This window comes from Pseudophryne corroboree, chromosome 1 (genome assembly GCF_028390025.1).
Source record: "Pseudophryne corroboree isolate aPseCor3 chromosome 1, aPseCor3.hap2, whole genome shotgun sequence".
Taxonomy (NCBI): Eukaryota; Metazoa; Chordata; class Amphibia; order Anura; family Myobatrachidae; genus Pseudophryne; species Pseudophryne corroboree.
In genome coordinates, this window is record NC_086444.1 from 159,102,675 (window position 1) to 159,116,835 (window position 14,161).

The 14,161-nt window shown below is 47.8% G+C and overlaps 1 protein-coding gene across 3 annotated transcripts in view; it reads right to left on the bottom strand.

Annotated features, from left to right (window-relative positions):
• POLK (DNA polymerase kappa) overlaps window positions 1–14,161 on the bottom strand; it is a 309,870-nt gene that overhangs the window by 285,568 nt on the left and 10,141 nt on the right. Inside the window, exon 2 of one of the 3 annotated variants that reach the window (XM_063963824.1) lies at window positions 9,149–9,208. The exons of the other annotated variants lie outside the window; for them this stretch is intronic. The gene's annotated coding sequence lies outside the window, so the exon portion shown is untranslated. The remainder of the gene's footprint in view (window positions 1–9,148; window positions 9,209–14,161) is intronic. 3 annotated transcript variants of the gene reach the window in all.

Below are 14,161 nucleotides of genomic sequence, written 5' to 3' on the forward strand. Positions count from 1 at the left end.
TATGAGTGTTAATTTCTAAACATGTACTTACTGTTTTTCTGTAAAGTTGGGGTGACGGCACTTTGTACAGTCCCACTGTCACTGGTCTGAGCATCCACGACGTCTTCAATGGTTGCAGTTATGCTGTCGTCGTTTCTGGATGTGTTTATGGACGGCTGGGATGATGTGTCGCTGTCCTCAGGTGTGTCGTCAATTAACAACGGTGATGATGGACAGACGTCACTGCTTGTCTGTGTCTCTTCTGGAGTGCCTTCTGTAGCAGTGTACTGTGAACTGGAAGACAGACTCACCGGACTGCATATAGCTGTGTTTCCAAAGATATTGGCGCACATGTCATAGTACTGCCAGTCGATACGGCCAACACCGCTCTTTTTCCTGTTGTTGTCATGCACCTTAAGGAAATGCTTTTTAAGAGTTTTCATTTTGTTTAACACTTGCTGCTGTGTGCGGATGATTCCCCTGGCTTGCAGCATCTTGGAGATGTTTTTATAAATGACTGCATCTTTGACTGTGCCTGTGATCTGCCTCATAATTTCCTCCTCTCCCCTAATGCTCAGCAACTCTCTCACCTCCTGGTCTGTCCAGGTCGCCATGCTGCCTTCCTCACACGCATCAAGGACGCTCCCCAGGGCTCTGAATGATGACATCATCTTTTCTGAGCCCATGAAAGCTCCAATCGGAGGCCTTTTAACAGTCCCGGGTAGTGAATCCCGGGACGGGCCCTTTCACACTACCCAGCTTCCCGGGACGGTCCCGGGTTCAACCCTGCTTTTGACCTGGGATGAAATCCCGGGATGCTCGTCCCGGGAAATTGTCCCTGTACCCATTTACACTGAGAAGAATCCCGGGATGATGCGCGTTCACGTGCAATATCCCGGGATTTTTCTGCGAGTGTAAAAGGGGTATTACAGATCCAGCGAGCAATGGTTTGCTTTGAAGCAGGAGCACCCAGCTTGTTGGATGCATACAGGATAAACAGCGAGTCAGTTTTCCTGACTCCAGCCGTCCTGGCAACATAGATCTTCAAAGCCCTGACTACATCAAGCAACTTGGAATCCTCCAAGTCACGAGTAGCCGCAGGCACCACAATGGGTTGGTTCAAATGAAAAGATGACACCACCTTTGGCAGAAACTGTGGACGAGTCCACAATTCTGCCCTATCCATATGGAAAACCAGATAGGGGCTTTTACATGACAAAGCCGCCAATTCTGACTAGTGATGAGCGGATTCGGTTTTACTCGGTTTTACTCGGTTCTCAAAACCGAATCTTATTGGCGCACTGATGTCACGTGTTTTGGATAGCCAATAAGATTCGGTTTTGAGAACCGAGTAAAACCGAGTAAAACCGAATCCGCTCATCACTAATTCTGACACACGCCTAGCTGAGGCTACGGCCAACAGCATGACCACTTTCCACGTGAGATACTTTAGCTCCACTGTCTTAAGTGGCTCAAACCAGTGGGATTTCAGGAAACCCAAGACCACGTTAAGATCCCAAGGTGCCACTGGTGGCACAAAAGGAGGCTGAATATGCAGCACTCCCTTAACAAACGTCTGAACCTCAGGCAGTGAAGCCAGTTCTTTTTGAAAGAAAATGGATAGGGCCGAAATCTGGACCTTTATGGACCCTACTTTTAGGCCCATAGTCACACCTGACTGTAGGAAGTGCAGGAATCGACCCAGCTGGAATTCCTCTGTAGGGGCCTTCCTGGCCTCACACCAAGCAACATATTTTCGCCATATACGGTGATAATGTTTTGCTGTCACGTCCTTCCTAGCCTTTATCAGCGTAGGAATAACTGCATCCGGAATGCCCTTTTCTGCTAGGATCCGGCGTTCAACCGCCATGCCGTCAAACGCAGCCGCGGTAAGTCTTGGAACAGACAGGGCCCCTGTTGTAACAGGTCCTGTCTGAGAGGCAGAGGCCATGGGTCCTCTATGAGCATTTCTTGCAGTTCCGGGTACCAAGTCCTTCTTGGCCAATCCGGAACAATGAGTATTGTTCTCACTCCTCTTTTTCTTACGATTCTCAGTACCCTGGGTATGAGAGGAAGAGGAGGAAACACATAGACCGACTGGAATACCCACGGTGTCACCAGTGCGTCCACAGCTATCGCCTGAGGGTCCCTTGACCTGGCGCAATACCTCTTTAAGTTTTTGTTAAGGCGGGACGCCATCATGTCCACCTGTGGCAGTTCCCATCGATTTACAATCTGCGTGAAGACTTCTTGATGAAGTCCACACTCTCCCGGGTGGAGGTCGTGTCTGCTGAGGAAGTCTGCTTCCCAGTTGTCCACTCCCGGAATGAACACTGCTGACAGTGCTTGCACGTGATTCTCCGCCCAACGAAGAATCCTGGTGGCTTCCGCCATTTCCACCCTGCTTCTTGTGCCGCCCTGCCGGTTTACATGAGCGACTGCCGTGATGTTGTCTGACTGAATCAGCACTGGTTGGTCTCGAAGCAGAGGCTCCGCTTGACTCAGGGCGTTGTATATGGCCCGTAGCTCCAGGATATTTATGTGCAGACAAGTCTCCTGCCTTGACCACCGCCCTTGGAAGTTTCTTCCTTGAGTGACTGCCCCCCACCCTCGGAGGCTTGCATCCGTGGTCACCAGGACCCAGTCCTGTATGCCGAATCTGCGGCCCTCGAGGAGGTGAGCACCTTGTAGCCACTACAGAAGAGACACCCTGGCCCTGGGGGACAGGGTGATCATCCGATGCATCTGAAGATGCGATCCGGACCACTTGTCCAGCAGATCCCACTGAAAGATCCTCGCATGGAACCTGCCGAAGGGAATGGCTTCGTATGACGCCACCATCTTTCCCAGGACTCGTGTGCAGTGATGCACCGACACCTGTTTTGGCTTTAGGAGGTCTCTGACCAGAGTCACGAGCCCCTGAGCCTTCTCCTCCGGGAGAAACACCTTCTTCTGGTCTGTGTCCAGAATCATGCCCAGGAAGGGCAGACGCGTCGCAGGAATCAGCTGCGACTTTGGAATGTTCAGAATCCAGCCGTGCTGACGCAACACTTCCTGAGAGTGTGCTACGCTGATCAGCAACTGCTCCCTGGACCTCGCCTTTATGAGGAGATCGTCCAAGTATGGGATAATTGTAACCCCTTGCTTCCGAAGGAGCACCATCATTTCCGCCATCACCTTGGTAAAAACTCTCGGTGCCGTGGACAGGCCAAACGGCAACGTCTGGAATTGGTAATGACAGTCCCGTATCACAAACCTGAGGTACTCCTGATGAGGCGGATAAATGGGGACATGCACGTAAGCATCCTTGATGTCCAGAGACACCATAAAATCCCCCTCTTCCAGGCTTGCAATGACCGCTCTGAGCGATTCCATTTTGAACTTGAATTTCTTCAGATAAATGCTCAGGGATTTTAAATTTAAAATGGGTCTGACCGAACCGTCTGGTTTCGGTACCACAAACATAGCGGAATAGTAGCCCCTTCCCCGTTGAAGGGGGGGAACCTCTAGCACCACCTGCTGGAGAAAAAGTTTGTGAATTGCCGCCAACACTATCTCCCTTTCCATGGGGGAAGTTGGTAAGGCCGATTTTAGGTAACGGTGAGGGGGCGTCACCTCGAATTCCAGCTTGTATCCCTGAGACACAATTTGTATAGCCCAAGGATCCACCTGTGAGCGAACCCACTGGTGGCTGAAATGTCGGAGACGCGCCCCCACGGCTCCTGGCTCTGCCTGTGGAGCCCCAGCGTCATGCGGTGGATTTAGTGGAAGCCGTGGAAGACTTTTGTTCCTGGGAACTAGCTGCATGGTGCAGCTTTTTTCCTCTACCCCTGCCTCTGGCAAGAAAGACGCACCTCTGACCTTCTTGCTCTTCTGAGAACGAAAGGACTGCATTTGGTAATACGGCGCTTTCTTAGGCTGTGGAGGGACATAAGGCAAGAAATTTGACTTCCCAGCCATAGCTGTGGAAACTAGGTACGAGAGACCGTCTATCCGTCCCTGCAGCTACCGCACTACACATCCAGGCCGAAGCAATTGCCGGCCTCAGCAGTGTGCCAGAATGTGTATAAACAGACTTCAGGATAGCTTCCTGCTTTCTATCCGCAGGATCCTTTAGGGCGGCCGTATCCTGAGACGGCAGGGCCACCTTCTTAGACAAGCGTGTCAACGCCTTGTCTACCCTAGGGGAGGATTCCCAGCGCAACCTGTCCGTTGGCGGGAAAGGATACGCCATAAGTAATCTCTTGGAAATTATCACCTTCCTGTCAGGGGAATCCCAAGCTTCTTCACATAATTCATTTAATTCATGTGAAGGGGGAAAAGTCACTTCATGCTTTTTCTCCCCATACATATAAATCCTCTTGTCAGGGACAGGATTTTCCTCAGAAATGTGTAATACATCCTTCATTGCTACAATCATGTAGCGGATGGCTCTAGTCATTTTAGGCTGCAACTTTGCCTCATCGTCATCGACACTGGAGTCAGCTTCCGTGTCGACAACTGTGTCAACTATCTGGGATAGTGTGCGCTTTTGAGACCCTGACGGCCTCTGCGCTGTAGGATCAGGCATGGGTTGAGACCCTGACTGTCCCAAGGTTACAGTTTTATCCAATCTGTTATGCAAGGAGTTTACATTATCATATAACACCTTCCACATATCCATCCAATCAGGTGTCGGCACCGTCGGCGGCGACACCACACTCAGCTGCACTTGTTCTGCCTCCACGTATCCTTCCTCATCAAACATGTCGACAAAGGCGTACCGACACACAGCACACACACAGGGAATGCTCTGACTGAGGACAGGACCCCACAAAGGCTTTTGGGGAGACAGGGAGAGAGTATGCCAGCACACACCCCAGCGCTATATAACCCAGGGATTACACTGTACCTTAGTGTTTACCCCGTAGCTGCTGTTAAATATATCTCTGCGCCTACATTTATGTGCCCCCCCTCTCTTTTTTACCCTCTATTGCACCTGTATACTGCAGGGGAGAGCCTGGGGAGCGTCCTTCCAGCGGAGCTGTGAAGAGAAAATGGCGCTGGTGTGCTGAGGAAGAAGGCCCCGCCCCTTCAGCGGCGGGCTTCTGTCCCGCTTTAATGTGTAAAAAATGGCGGGGGCTCGGGCATATATACAGTCCCAGACTGTATATAGGTCTATTTTTGCCAAAAAGGTAATTAACTGCTGCCCAGGGCGCCCCCCCCTGCGCCCTGCACCCTACAGTGACCGGAGTGTGCGGTGTGCTGTGGGAGCAATGGCGCACAGCTGCAGTGCTGTGCGCTACCTTAAGTGAAGACAGGAGTCTTCAGCCGCCGATTTCGATGTCTTCATGCTTCTGCTGCTTCTGTTCTTCTGGCTCTGCGAGGGGGACGGCGGCGCGGCTCCGGGAACGGACGATCAAGGTTAGGTACCTGTGTTTGATCCCTCTGGAGCTAATGGTGTCCAGTAGCCTAAGAAGCGCTACCTAGCTGCCGTGAGTAGGTTTGCTTCTCTCCCCTCAGTCCCTCGTAGCAGAGAGTCTGTTGCCAGCAGAAGCTCTCTGAAAATAAAAAACCTGACAAAATACTTTTCTTTCTAGCAAGCTCAGGAGAGCCCACTAGGAGCACCCAGCTCTGGCCGGGCACAGATTCTAACTGAGGTCTGGAGGAGGGGCATAGAGGGAGGAGCCAGTGCACACCAGATAGTACTAAATCTTTCTTTAGAGTGCCCAGTCTCCTGCGGAGCCCGCTATTCCCCATGGTCCTTACGGAGTCCCCAGCATCCACTAGGACGTTAGAGAAAATCATGTACCGTATACCCTTAGCCACCTTCCGCTGTAATTTTGCATCTTCATAGTCGACACTAGAGTCAGTATCTGTGTCGGTATCTGTGTCATCGATCTGGGATATGGTGCGCTTCTGAGACCCCAAAGGACCTGGCGCCCCAGGGACAGGCATGGACTGGCTACCTGACTGATCCCTAGCTTCTGCCTTGTCTAATCTTTTATGCAATAGATTGACATGTGCATTCAAGACATTCAGCATATCCACCCATTCCGGTGTCGGCGTTGCCGACGGCGACCTGACATTCAAGCACTCCCCCTCCACATTAAGCGAGCCTTCCTCGTCAAACATGTCGACACACGCGTACCGACACACTTCACACACACACACACACAGGGAACCCCTTTCCTGAAGATAGTATCCCTTTCAAGGCCCTTTGGAGAGACAGAGAGAGTATGCCAGCACACACCCCAGCGCAATAACCCTGGAGACCAACACAAAATGTTTTTCCCCAGAAGCGCTGTATAATATGTAAACTGCCAATTATGTCCCCCCCCCCCCCCCCCCACCTCTCTTTTAAGCACCCTTTCACCGTGTGTAAGCAGGGGAGAGACCGGGGGGCTTCCTCTCAGCAGTGCTGTGGAGAGAAAATGGCGCTGGTGAGTGCTGAGGGACTGTCCCGCTCAAACTTAGTAAAATATGGCGGGGGCTCTTTTATATACATGTACAGAGCCCACCTGTATATGTATATAGTCTTTTTGCCATGCAGAGGTTTATATTGCTGCCCAGTGCGCCCCCCCCCTGCGCCCTGCACCCTTACAGTGACCGGAGTATGTGAAGTGCTGTGCGTTACCTCAGTGAAGCTGAAGGCTTCTGCCGCCTGACGACTTCTGTCTTCTGTACTTCTAGCTCTGTGAGGAGAACGGCGGCGCGGCTCCGGGGGTGGACGCCCAGTAAGAACCTGCGTTCACCCCCTCTGGAGCTAATTGTGTCCAGTAGCAGAGGAAGCAGAGCCTATCTTTGACAAGAAGGTCTGCTCCTCTCTCCTCAGTCCCTCGATGCAGGGAGCCTGTTGCCAGCAGTGCTCCCTGTGAAAAAGTAGTAAAAGGTAGAAAAAAAAAATCCAAACAAAAATGCTTCTGGGCAGAGAACTCTGGAGAGCTCTCTGCAGTGCACCCATCTTGCTCTGGGCACAGTGTAAAACTGAGGTCTGGAGGAGGGGCATAGAGGGAGGAGCCAGTGCACACCCAGAGTCCAAAGCTTTCTTAAAGTGCCCTATCTCCTGCGGAGCCCGTCTATTCCCCATGGTCCTTACGGAGTCCCAGCATCCTAAAGGACGTTAGAGGATTTTTTTTAAAAACTCATGTCGACCTAGTGACCATGTCGTCATAACGCAAGTCGACCAATAGTGGTCGACCTAAAGACCAGATCCCATCTATAGCTGGTTTTCATGGGTTCAGTTGTTGTGAAGGGATAGCAGTTCTTCACAACTTGTCCATCAACAATATATTTTATGAGTAGTCAAAAGGAAATGTCATATAAGTGACTTTTAATGGGAGCAGGAAGCTTTGGTCCCCAGCATGGTGATTTTAAATATGTTTTAATAAAAATTAAAAAAATTAAAGGTTACTTTGCATAATATCAGAATCATAATCAGTTCATCTAGTACATACACAAATTAATTGGATGAATGTTGTGATTTTGTATGAGAATATTTAAATCTGATTTTATATAAAAAGTTTCCTTAAAGCGACAATTTGTAATAAAAGATGAAGGTTGAATAAAAATGTTTAAATGCCCCAAAATGGAAACACACACGCACACACACACACACACACACACAGGGTTTCTGAAGCAATGCCGTAAATGTCCACTTTAGGAGGATTCCTGTCCCACTCAGGTTTCATGACTTTCAAAACAATCTATTTAGGCCGGCAGTGCTGGGGACTTGATAGGTCTTCATAACAAATTTTTCCAAGCAGTCACATGATTGTAATATAATGAGAGTGAAATGAATGTCCATGGATATATATCACTGACTGAGGAAGGCGCAGACATATTTGGCAGCTAGGACTGTATTGGGTTAATTCAATGAGCAATGAGGGGGGCGAGTTGCAGCTGTAACGGTGTGGAAACACTGCCAACGCCAATGCAACACATGGCCCAATCTCGTCCCGGACTTGTAGATTTTTTAGGTACTGTGACTCGCACTGTAAATGAATTGTCCACTATGAATGTGGTAGGGAACTTGTAACAAACATTTCCAGTTTCTCTACTGATAGAATGCATCACACTTATGGAAACTTTTATACAATATGGGCGATATTCAATTGATATATTGTGCCCAATCTCCCTTCTAAAGTGAAGGGAGATCGTGGGGCGATATCCAATTATTCTCCGTTATCACGCATATCACGCCCATAGCAGACGGGTAAAACGCCCCTACATTTATATGATAGGATTGACGAACGGATCTTTGAAAGAACCACAATGGAGTCGAAACACCCAAGAACGGAGAAGATATCAAACTCAGGCAAAATCATAGCCATTGGACAGAAGAAATCCGAGAGAGAGAGAGAGAGAGAGAGAGAGAGAGAGAGAGAGAGAGAGAGAGAGAGAGAGAGAGAGAGAGAGAGAGAGAGAGAGACACATGTGAAGGTCTTTTAGCTTGTTGATAAACCTCTGGGCTGAGGCAGTAATGGCCTAAAGAATCTGCTACAAGGAGCTAACCATACTAGAAGTATACAGCAGCAAAGCAGTAAAAGCAATATGAAATCACAGGAAGCAGATGCAGAATACAGAATCAGCAGGAGAGGACCACAAATGAGAGGTCCAAACCAGCAGACGAAGAATATAGCTACACTTCTACACAAGACAATAGCCAAGTGAGTAAAGAAGGACAAATAAACCAGCCCAGAGTGGAGAAACAATATAGGTAGAATGTATCTGGGGCCAAAGGAGTGGAGATGGGCTACAGCCCAAACAAAATGGCCACCGATACCAGTTGACGACCCAGGAGACTGAGACCAGTAGAAGGATCCAGCAGACATAGCAGGAGAACAGGAGCGAATGAGCCAGCCAAAGAAGTCCCCAGCCCAGGAGTTCTACAGCAACAGAGAGACTGAAGCAGCACACATGAAGGAGACCAGCTACAAAATGGTGGCGGCTAGCACATCGCGCAACGAAACACTGGAGCTCACCAACAGGAACTAAAGAGGAGACAGGCAGCGAACTCACACCAAAGAATGTAGCCAACAACCCAGAGATGAGCAGAAGGTAAGATAACTTCACAGATCAGCAGCAGGGACAGGAGAGGAGACAAAAATACCAGTAAGCAGAAAGGCAGAGTACTCAGCTGTACCAAAAAATGGGGAAATATTAAAATGACACTTCTCAAGCAGCCTACCACCACTCTTCAGGGAAGCAGGAGAAGATGCCCCACCAGAACACACCCATAGAGGAACTCCTAGGGTAGAAAGATAGAAATCAGGATACTCACTGGAGACAGAAAAATACTACATGCGCCATGCTACTCCAAGCCATGCCCCATGCGGTATCAGTTTTGCCAAAGTCTTGACGCTATAGCCACAAAGACCGGTTAAAGAAGAGACAGTCAGAGCTGCAACTGGTAGTGACGCTGATTGTTTAGCTCTATGGAATTCTGTGAATTAATCAGGAAGTACAATGGCAGTGCTTTTGACAATGAAGGAACTTGTTGCAACTGCAGTATGTACGCAAAGGGTAGCCGATAGTGGTGTTCACCCTATTACTGAAGTCAAAAGTAAACATTCTTAGTAAACAAACTGGGTTTTCATGTTCTGGGGTCCATACATCTGGTGTTCATGATATCACCCTGCACCTAATCAGTGAGGAGGGCATACTTTAACAGTACAGTAGCGCTATATCACATATACAATTTTGCCCTTCAAAATTAAAATATGCTCTCCTCACAGATTAGGTGCAGGGTGATATCATGGACACTAGATATATGGACCCGATAACATGAAAACACCAACAACTACGATCTTTTGCGACAATTCACGTTTTGTAAATGCTTGAGTTGTGTCATCTGCAAAATTCAACATGTTGGAAATCCTCAATTTGGCAATTCTGGCCCAAAAATTATCGGAATTGGCAAGCCAGGGACTTTTAACGTGTGGGCTTGAACCAAACCCCCAACAAATCGTTGATTATGGCAGTCCCACAGATGTATGGACCGCATTATACTGGTCAATAATACCCCTTTCACACCGCACAAATAACCCGGTATCGACCCGGTATATTGCCGGGTCGCTGTGCGGTGTGAAAGGGCCCATGGCGAATTCCCGGGTCGTCTGACCCGATAATCCAACCCAGCAATAAGGCAGTTTTATTCCTGGGTTGAATACCTGGTCAGGGGACCCGGACCTGTTCACTACATAGGGAGAGGCGGCGCGGAGATGAGCTCATCTCCCAGAGCTGCCCCTGAGATGCTGGCTCCGCCTCCCACCGCTATGACAACCCGACCCGGCATATTGCCAGGTCAGGGAGTCAGTTGTTAGGGTCCAATGTCGGGTCCCACCCGGGAAGGACCCGTTTCCAATTCCAGGGTGGGACCCGGCATTTGCGATGTGAAAGGAGTATAAGTAATGCAGGGCTGCTTACTAGTGAAGAGGGCATGATGAAGAAGTATCTGGCACAGTTAATAAAGACTAATGCGGGCCTATTCCGCATTCTGCCCATGCTGTTCCAGCAATCCCAGAAGGGGGGGCTCAGCAAAATCCTACATGTTATAAATCCCAGACTTGAAGACGGATACCACTCTTGGGTTGGAGATGGCAAATAAAGGGTTTCCAACAGGTTGGATTTTGCGGATGATCCTACTCAGGCACTGGCGGGTTTTGCCTCAATTAATTGCAGATGTCCGCAACAATGTCTGGGACAGCTCTCATCAGAAAGCAAGATACTTTGCAAAGTATCTTCAACATGTATCAATGATGACTGTGTACCATAATGCTTGGAAATCTGCACGGCTGCTGAATGTGGAAGTTTCTGGTGGACACTAGCACTGAAAAGAATGAGCCCCATGTTTGGGTGCAATTAGCAACATTAGCAGTAGGATACTATAAAATAAAATAATAATAATAATAATAATAATAAATAAGCAGACAACATATAAACTACCATCCAGACAAATGTACAAAATCAGAGACAACTTTAGAACTATTTTTTGCAACACAGCGCTTCTGTGAAGTGACAGTACTACTATTACTTGACAGTACCATACAGATGCTCAGATCTTTGGCAGGAAAAAAAATATATATATATCCATTTTATAATTTTTGCATTGAACAAAATCTGTAAGAGTCATTTCAAATAGGTGAATTTACATAAATGCAAAAATATGTAAAAGAATTATTAGTTTAAAGAGAGACAAGTGTTCTGGGAGCATTTAACCTTCTTCAGGATCAAGGACACGACTTACGAGAAGGGCTAAAAGGCTCTCAGAAATGTCTCTTTCATTTTCTCTCGAGTACTCTGGGGATTATCTCTTCCGTTACAGACACAGACTTCGGCTGCTGTTGTACAATGTCTGGTTACTTGAACGCATGCCATTCAATGTATCTGAAAGTGTCAAAAATAATCTTTGTGTCTGGTCTTTAACATACCTACAAAAAGTAGGTTTTACGTTTCATGTCAAATCTCTCCACATTTATTTCTTCAGTTATAAGATCTAAATTAAAAAAGGCAGAGAGATTACACCAACATTATATGTGCTGAACTAAAACCATGACTACAGCTCATCAAACTGTAACACTGATAACCACTGGCCTGCGCTTAATGGAATGTGACATCATTATATGACCTGGTAGCAGATAAAGTAAATAAGCAAATACAGTACATCACATTTCCCACTTGAAAGGAACATTATTTTGAATGGCCCTCATTTAGCTTGTAGTGGACATCCTCAATCTTCCAACATGGGGTACAGAACAAGCCCTAATCTAAGACAGCTACCTTTACCTATTCTGAGTACATTTCTGCCTAGCACAAAGCCAGTGACGCTTCTCCGACTGCATGGCCTGCAGTATAGGACCTCTACTGGTCAGAAAATGTTCTTCACTGAGAATTTGATATTTGTGTTCTCTGGTGATGAATCGTCCTATATTATGTGTGTCAGAGAACATACGCGTATCCACAAAGCATTCATTCAGGCAGTTTATGAGAATGGAACTACTGGAGGCTGATGGCTGACATTTCAGTGTAAAACAATACATTAAATGATGCACCATCACAACCAAAAGAGATGTAAAACATGTTAGGGGCAGGAAAGTGACAGACACTATGGTAATATTATATTGTATTTTTATATAATAAATATATATATATATATATATATATATATGCGCGTGTGTCTGTATATGCTTGAGCATGTTAGTTGTAGATCCTGTGATCAACCTGATTTCCTTTATAGATGCCATTCACTTAGCTTAGTCTGTGTTCTGTCATGAACCTATACACCTGTTCACTTCCTACTAGGGGCTACCATAGTGTCTGTCACTTACCTGCCCCTAACATGTTATATATAGGCAGTATGAGGGTAACTTGCATTAGTGGTTTCGGTGTAGAGCAGGTTTAGTGGATCCACCCACACAGGGAAGAAAGGAAGGTGTGGGCACACCTAATTGCTGCAGAGTCAGTCTGGAAGACGGTTGCAGTCAGGACAGGATGTGGCTTGTGTGACCAGCCTAAGTGGAGTTGGGGAAGCCAATCAGAGCTCATTGTGCTAGAAAGCCACCGAGGGCCAGGAGGCCTGTGTCTAGCCTTGTAGGAGAAGGGAGACCACCAAACTCTAGACATTAGCCGAGGTGCCCTAGACATTAGCCGAGGTACCGACGGACAATACAGCCGACCCGGCTACAGGGGGGGCTTGAAGGGGAGAGTGAAGTTTCTTCACTCCCTGATGTCACCCGGCCCATAGCCCTGCATGCTAATATGGACGAGATTGTCCATGCTGGCTTGCAGGCATAAACGAGTCGGCACCAACAATGAACGACTGTGGGGCAGCGCATCATTCATCGTTGGTGCCTACACACTGGAAGATATGAACAATTTCTCTTTCATTACTGAACAAGATTGTTCATATTGGCCGCACACATCGGCAAGTGTGTAGGGCACATAAGAATGAGCTATATGTTGCTGGGAAGAAGCCAGGCCAGTGAGCTTTAAGTGTGAGTAGGCCAGGAAGTGCCTTACTGTACCTGTCAGAGACAGGACTGGGACTTTGGGGGTGATTCAGACCTGATCGCTGCTGTGCGTTTTCGCACAGCGGTCGATCAGGTAGTCACTGCGCATGTGTATGAACCGTAATGCGCACGTGTGTCGGACAACAACAAAGGGCATCGCCGGTCAGCGACAGGATGGTGTGAAAAATCCGGGCGTTCGCAAGGTGATTTACAGGAGGAAGTAGTTTGTGGGTGGTAATTGACCGTTTATTTGGAGTGTCCGGAAAAACGCAGGCGTGCCCATGCGTTTTCAGTGCGGATGCGTGACGTCAGCTCCGGCCCCGATCAGCTTTTTCTGATCGCACTGTAGGAGTCAGTCCTGGGCTGCGCAGAGACTGCACAAAGTGGATTTTTGCAGCTCTGCGTACACATGGAATCGCACACTTGCACGGCAAGTTTACACTCCCCCTTTGTGAGAGACTTTGTGATGCAGACTAGCTGCCCAAATATAGTAAGGCTGGGCACACACTTGGCGATGTGCACCCGATACTATATATCGTCTGGTCCGCTGTATTCACTATATACAGTAGTTACTAATGCGCAATCCCGCAGGTCGTTATCGACGTATAATATACAAATAATTGAGGATCCAGGTAGACTTGAGGAATTCTCAAGTACGTGTTTAAAGCAAAAAAAATAAGATTTTACTCACCGGTAAATCTATTTCTCGTAGTCCGTAGTGGATGCTGGGGACTCCGTAAGGACCATGGGGAATAGACGGGCTCCGCAGGAGACTGGGCACTAAGAAAGATTTAGTACTACTGGTGTGCACTGGCTCCTCCTCCAGACCTCAGTTAAGGAAACTGTGCCCGGAAGAGCTGACATTACAAGGAAAGGATTTTGGAATCCAGGGTAAGACTCATACCAGCCACACCAATCACACCGTATAACTTGTGATAAACTTACCCAGTCAACAGTATGAACAAACAACAGAGCATCAACCAATGGATGCCAACATAACATAACCCTTTATTAAGCAATAACTATATACACGTATTGCAGAAAGTCCGCACTTGGGACGGGCGCCCAGCATCCACTACGGACTACGAGAAATAGATTTACCGGTGAGTAAAATCTTATTTTCTCTAACGTCCTAGTGGATGCTGGGGACTCCGTATGGACCATGGGGATTATACTAAAGCTCCCAAACGGGC